The 7,795-nt window shown below is 45.1% G+C and overlaps 1 non-coding gene across 1 annotated transcript; it reads right to left on the bottom strand.

The window, feature by feature from the left end:
• Positions 1–73, bottom strand: Trnaa-agc (transfer RNA alanine (anticodon AGC)). The gene has a single exon. It is a non-coding gene; the product is annotated as a tRNA-Ala (tRNA).
• Positions 74–7,795: the final 7,722 nt, after the last annotated feature.

The raw sequence follows: 7,795 nt of genomic DNA, 5'->3' as shown, positions 1-7,795 counted from the left end.
TGGAGAACCCGGGTATCGATCCCGGTGCCTCTCACATGCTAAGCGAGCGCTCTACCATTTGAGCTAGTCCCCCATCGATGTTACAATACGACCATCTAATTCTTTTTAAAAGGATGTGTGTGATTATAACTAAGCACAATATAGGAACCATTGCAAAATGTGATTATTATCGCATGCAAGACCATTGCGTCATCACCAACTTTCTGACCATAAGCTCCTTCTGACCATGTTCTGCGACCCATTAAACGCACCAACAAAGCCTTCTCAACCGATATCAAGAGTTAGAACGCACCCCAAGTGTTTGCCTTCTTAATCTATCACGGACCTGTAAACCTTAAGACAGAGAGGGACAGTCCGCACTTCGAACGACCCAATGGGTCCGCCATGAGACAATCCATCGGGGACAACATGGAGACGTAAGCAATTGACACTCATGGGGCCATCGGAGATACCAAACCAGATTTAACCAAATGTTACGCATCCACTTCGCCAAATATGACCAAGGAAATCAAAGGGATGATGCCAAGTCGCATGACATCAAACCGACTCATTTGCTGCGATTTCTCGCCTGAGTTAGCACTCTGGCCGGCCACGGTCCTTGTGGAGCTGTTTGGAGATACCTGATGCAATCCACGGTTAATCCTCTTACCAAATGTGTGGGGTCTTTGGAAGCGATCATCTAGGGACCATGGTCATCCTAACCTTGTGATATTCTAGTTGGAAAGTGGAAAAGCAAGGAAGGTGTCATGTTGCAGCTTCAAGGGGCAGAGTTCATGTTTCCAATGCAAACAATGTGTAAACATGCATATAAAGGACGATGCCAAGCTTTCTCTTTCTTTTCTCATTGTTTGTCCTCATCTGGTTGAGATGCTGAGAGTGTACTTTTGAAACAAAAGCTCATATAACTTTCAGGGCGGGATGTGACATTTGAGGCATCTCCGAAACACACTACTGTAGGAAATGGTTGTCTCTTCTAAGATTTGTAGCAGAACCGTGAAACTGCTGTCTGCTGGTGGACCTGACTTGATCCGCGTCATCGATTGTTCACAGCGCTAATCCCAGGAGTGTCCCGCCCGCTACAAGATAATGAAAACCTATTAGACACATTGTAGCTGCGTCTTTAAATAATCACCAAATCCTCAAATAGAACAGTAGCGTTCATAAGGCACGGGGGAGAGATTAGGAGACATTTAGGAAGCCATGAGGAGGGATAAGGCGCTCGGGGAGGGGCCGGGGAAAGAATGGCCGGGTGCTGGGGCCAGTGGACGCTGTGTGATGGTGACCTATGGTGTTCATAATGAGCCAGTTAATATAATCAAGAGGATCACGTTGTAATGAGGGGGAGTAATCAGGCAAGGATTCTGAGAGTGCGAATTGCCGCGATTTCGGGCTATCGTCTGCATTTCGGCAACGCCACAGTCCAATTCATGTTTGCCGAAGCCATTTGCAGGTATCTTTACGAGTTTCCCGCCGATTTATCCATCACACGAGTCCTACGACTGACACAAGGCGAATTTGAACGGTAGGGTCTAAAACGAGGCAGGACCGAAGGTCGGGAGTGTTTCAACTGGTGTAATCGCACAATATTTCGAAATCGCGGCTGTATCCCAACATCTCCTTGGCATATTGAAAATAAAAGGGAAGGCTGCCGACGTACCTAAATAACCAATCAAGCGTAAGAACGTTAAGGCCAATACAGCCGGAAACTGCGAAGAAAAGAGCAACGCCCTTGAACGTCCTTGAGACGAGCCGCTGCTATGAGGGTCGCACCTCCCACTGGTTGAACCTTGAAGCAGCCATTTTGTGAACAAAATACCACTTTAATACCAAATTAGCAATATCATTGGGCAATCTACTGAGGCGATATTCTCCACTGGAGACCCTTTGCGTTTGTTTGTTGTATTTTAATGCCTCGTAATTTCTTTAGGGGTTGTTAAATTGATTTGTGTTGGTGATCATTGTTGCGTCCCTCCCAGCGATAAATGTACCACTTAAGATACAGAGCGTTGTGAATGCGGCTTGGATACCTCGAAAAGTCATAGTTCCATCCCCACAGTGAAAGGAATCTTCGTGATGTGTTGTTCTACCGTATGCCATCTTGACGACACCCAGTTACAGATGCACCGTTCACTGGTTTGCATCAAACAACTTTCATGGCAGTCGATAGGCAAGGCACATACGTAACGTGTTTTTTTCATTTCTGGAAAAGAAGTGACATTGTACACGGAAACAGCTTCTCTTCTTCATCCTAACATCAAATGGTTAGAATGCTGGACTTGCGTTCTGGTGGACACGGGTTCGACTCCCCCTGAATCCGCTGCATTTTTCTCTTTTCATTTTGTTGTTATTCATTCATGTAAATATAGTATTATCATCATTATTGAAATCATTATGATGATCATTATCGTTAGTATTCAACATGGCGATCAATTTCACACAAGGTTCAGATCGCCATAGCCTGGCTATCAGGCCCAAAGAAAATCTTCACACTAACAAGAAAGCCTTGGTGGTTCAATGGTTAGAACGCTGGTCTTTCGATCGGGTGGTCACAGGTTCGACTCCCCACTACATTGTTCTCTTTTTTTCTCTTCATTCTGTTGTTATTTATTGATTCATGTACATACATTGGGTGATATGAATAAAGACTAGCAAATGCTTTTACTCCGGTTTTGTACAGGAAGGCCTAGTGTAAATGTACATGGAGTTTTAGATAAAAGCATTTGCTAGTCTTTATTCATATCACCCATTGTGTAGTATTATTATCATTATCATTATCATTAACATTATACTTATCATCTTGAAGAAAACCTACAAACTGGGAATGGTACAGTTCTTCGGAAGTTAAGATTCTTTGCTTGTTCTATACTCGTAATTTTGGAAATCGCAAGAAGCTATGGGACACTGGTCTCGGCAGCCTTGGTCTTGCCTAGAGCTAAGCCAGGCTCAACAGAAGTCAGCACAAGATTTTTGGTAAAAAAACACAAAAACATGAGCGTCTGCTCCCAAACTGATCGAGTTTTTCTCACTCGTTTCTCATCGGCAGCGCTGCTCAAGTAGCGGCAGCATCTTTGATGGGTGTCGAGTGGCGGCGCGTACGGACCAGCGGAAAGGAACGAAAATGAGTTTCTTGAGAGGACAAGTGGGCGCTTTGTTGGGCCAGCCCCCTTTATTTGATATTTTCATGCCTATCACAAAATAGGCATTGTTTGCAGAACATCGCGCAGACAAAGCGGACACTTTCTTCAGCAAATGTCATATTGAACAGACGACAAAGCTGCCTTCTTCAAGTTGTTTGCGCGTTCGCGAGATCTTGATATGAAACACAACTGCAAACTTAATTTCACACCGGCTGACAATGGTAGGGGGCTGACAAAGCCACCAGGCCGCTTTTACTGGTTGGACGATCAGCCCGATATGGTATTATACTTTGTTAATTATCTGCCATTCACGGATTATCCCGTTAACACTTTCTGTCACAAACTGAGATTTAAGGGGGCCGGGGTGGCATATGCCACTATAAAGTTAGCATGGACGCGGTTATGGATGAGTTTAGCTCAAACAAACACGATAGATAACCTTCAAACAGATACTAAGATTTCCCCGCCATAATTTTGATGGATGTAAGTCCGTGGTCAACCAGTGATGAGAAATAGAGATGATTTTGTTATGTTAACAGGGGAAACAGATTGTTGACAAGGTAACCATGTCAGCCGCCGTGAACGCTGTCGTCTGCTCGCATCATGATGACACCAGTGGCCAGTAAATCCCCTGAAGGGATGCCGCAGGATCAGGATACTGATTATTAGAACGCCGCCTGAAAAAAGACAGGAAGCACACGGAGGCTGCTGTCCCTAGTTTATTGAAGCTAATCTACCTCCCACTTCTTCCTATTGTTGCCGTGCGTTCGGAAGCCGTTACATTTTCTTCCAATTCCCTCGTTTTATGAATCATTCTATCTTTAATTAACACTAGGAACATCTTTATAGGATCTTCCTTGCTCCGAGGCAAGTTTGTCATTGTCATAGGCGACATCACCAAACGACCATAAATTGGATTGAACGTATGTCGGTTTTGGAAGGAATGAAGCCATCGGCGACCTCTGGATACTTAACCTCGGAAGTCGACACGATTGAATGTCGATAATGACTAAAAACATTTCCTAAATCGATTATAGTCCAACTTTAGATGGATTCGAAGTCTTTTGCGAGGAAATGTGGCTGGATGTGCCAATCTTCAGGCTAATGGCTGTCGAATTATCCTGATGAGACTCCGCTGTTCCTTCTTCTTCTTCAGCGGCGTTCGCTCTGTCCTTGGCGATGTTATTCTCCAAGGAGTATTCCTCATAAAAAGCGGGATAAGCGTTCTTCACGCCACTACGGTTAGCGTCAAGTGTGTTTTATGGCCTTGTGACTCCGTCTTCGACCAGAGGTACCCCTAAACGTAATAGGGCCTACCTCTGGCGGACAAGGCCAGTTTCAGAGCCCATCGCAGGCCATAGCTGCCTAAGATCCCACGCCCGAGGGTGATAAGTGGGTATCTTTTTGTGGCCTCGCGGCATTGCTCATTACTCGACCTCTCATCCTGTGGTATTCTTTCTTTCTCGTCACCTGCTCGGGCCGCCGTCGGTCAAAGGCTTCTCATTGTCGCATGGTTAGATGCTGATACAGGAAGGGGCAATATGGCCTGGGTTACAAACTATACGCCGCAGTACAAACCCATTCGAGTGACATTCTTCAGAATTCTAAAAAATAAGATAGTTGGACAACCTAGATTCGTCACAGTGAACTTTGCTTTGCCACATCTCATTTCAAAGAATCACCCTGATTTGAAGTGACTGGGACAAACCAAGGAATAGCACTCACTGTTTAGAGAATCTACGAAAAGAGAAATGGACAATCTCTCAACAAACCTTGACAATATCGCACCAATACGACAAGTGTCCACTTGAACGTGAATAACGCTAATTATCGCCTGGGACTCGGGTGTTCACCAGCCAAGCCTAGACGTTCAAGTATTGGTCCGCAAAGAAGAAAGCGACTGGAGTGTCTTGACCCATTGCCTGCTTTAGGCTCCATTACACTCATTATGGGTAAGGAAATCGCCTAATTAGTGTTATTTCTGCAAAAAGAACTTTTTTACCCAAATTTGTCTCCAGGATAAACATGTTTAGTTTAGGCGTGTGAATCCGAGAAACACAAAATGAACGCCGCCCCCCGCAGGTGAATAACACTATGTCCTGTTTCCGCTCATTTTCCCAAACCTTGGGTATGGTTCCAGTCTTCCGCATGATGTTGTTTCGTTAGCTTGCCCGTCGCCTGCGCTCGCCGCCGCCGGACAAGGCGCAACCAGTCCTAATTACTCTCGATAGGACTATAACCGTCCACGCTCGGCCTGGGTCCGTCCCTTCTGCTCATAAAGGCCCATATGGTTCATGACAAGCCGAGGTAAAAGAACAGACAACTTTCAGAACAGCGCGAGCTAATTTGGTCGGGTATTGTCCAACTCTACCCGTCACAGTTTGAGTATCGGTTAATGAAGTGTCGCCTTGAGGGTCTGGTGATGTCCTCCTGGTCTCCCTGTGCCCGCAGGACATGTCATGCCGACCCAACCCTCATTAGCGGCCGTTGCCGTGTAAATCAAAACATAACTTACCCGGCCGTGAACGTACAACTGTTTGCGGATGAGGAGGGTGGTCCCGTCACGAATGAAGACCAAGATTTATGAATAATATGAATAACGAATGGACTGTGATTGATTTTGATATGAAAGTCATCAGGCTAACTACGAATAAACTGATGACAAACATGATTGTAAATCTTATGTACGACAGAATAGTGTCGTCTCGAGTTGACGAAAAGTTATCTTTTGTTCGTCTGAAAAAGTTATCACTTTGCGTCTTATGTGGAGACCGAAATGTCTCTCAACATACGGATTCGCGTGTCGTCGGCTTAGGTTGTCTCCAATCAACTAGGTCGCATCTTCACACTGCAATCACTGATCGACTATAGACACCAGGTGACAAGATCTTTCGGACAGACTTTAGGTACTTTTGTCTCCAATAATTGACACTTCTATAGAGATGTTTAGATTTCAACTATGCATATACTGTCTCCAGTTGTGATACCACTTACATGGGGACTGAAAGACGCAGGGCTATATCGTCTCCGACAATGACACAACCTGACCGGAGGAACAACTTGTCAATAAATAACTGTCGGTGGGGAACGGAGGAAGACCTGATGGCCTCAGTCCGATTCGTGACAATCACATCCACCGACCTACATGACCTAAGCATTTGATGCTGTCATCGTAAGCTATGAAGAGCCAAAGGCTTTCATCGTCTTTGGCAATATCATTTCATTTCGTTGCTTCATATTGCAAGAGGATGTACTTTTTGAGGGGGGATCAGTGTAATTCAGCAGTCAAAACTGTCTTTGGGAAGACGTTCTCCTCACCAAGGACTTCAGCTGGAGGTTGATCATCATGCCACCATGGCAGTGTTTACTCGCCCGAATATCGCGTAATAACCGGTCTTCTAGTTACTTCAGTTCTTTAACTGTCTAATGAACGGTTAGTGAATCGCCTTAGTTATGCCACAGCCTCTGATTAGAGCTCTTAAGGTCCAAACGGCCAATTTTCTCAGAGATAATTTTAGTGTGTCTTTCACAAGAGAGCGGAGCGCGTTCATTAGTTATCGTCCGCTTCACTTGGGGCAATGTCCTGTAGCAAGAAGTTGGCCTACCTCTGTGATGGCATTCGACGCGAATCCTGCCATCGCTTTCAGGGCAACTCAACTGAAAGACTGTGCCATTCACTTCTCGGGACAGATTTGGCTAATGAGACCGTTCTCCGCATGGCCCACCATGGGGTTAGACAAACTGTAGTGTTCTGTTAAAGGCCATGTTTGCCTCGCATCCCAGAGGAGCACCGTCAAGTTAACATCCGGGGTATAGGACCAGCTGATGGAGCAAATACGGAGTCGGACCATCCGGGTGTATTGAGGACAGATGCTACGCTTTGTCCCGTCAGGAGACCCTGCCTAGCCAAGATATTTCCTTATCTTCGAGTGGCTTATTAATAACCTTGCAAACTTTATTAAATCGTGTCGCAGAGTTAGAAACACTTATTATTTACCAATAGAGTTGAAACCTCTTCAAATCCCTCTTGAACTAATTTAGCAGGTATCACGCTGGTTTCTGTCCGTACCGTGGGCACCGCCCTACCACATGGCCGGGGAATAGGCAGAAGATAACTGTGGTAAGATCCTTTCCTTAATTGGCTCTTGATGAGTCGACGATAGACTTCGTGGGGAGGTAATTATATCAATTTGCAGAATTACAAAACATGAAAGTGGCGCAATAGTTGAACCGCGAGATGACCGCGGAGTATGGGATGTAACAAGGAAGCGTTGTCCTTTTCTCCGAGGACTTACATTGTTGTAAATGCTCGAATATTTATGTGCGTGGTGAGAGTTTCGGGATACTTTAGGGTAATGAAATGCGAGTACAGTTGAAAACATTAAACTATGTTAAAGAAAATCCTCCTTGGAGTAACAATGTGGCGTCAGATGGTGACCAAACGTAACCCGTCCTGAAAATACACCACAAAATTATCCTCGGCTTTTCATATCCAGCTTGCACGGATATTCAGCGGTTTGCTTTCCTTCATCTCAGATTGCTTACGAGGTCTTATGAGGACAAAGTCACAACCAGCAAGCTGGTGTAGGAATGGGTCTGTAGAGATACCTCGGAGACCCAAAACCATTTATTAATATTCGAATCCATCTTAGATTATC

Source organism: Lineus longissimus, chromosome 5 (genome assembly GCF_910592395.1).
Source record: "Lineus longissimus chromosome 5, tnLinLong1.2, whole genome shotgun sequence".
In the NCBI taxonomy this organism is placed as follows: Eukaryota; Metazoa; Nemertea; class Pilidiophora; order Heteronemertea; family Lineidae; genus Lineus; species Lineus longissimus.
Note: the sequence above shows the minus strand (reverse complement) of the source record. Positions and strands in the feature narration are given on the sequence as shown.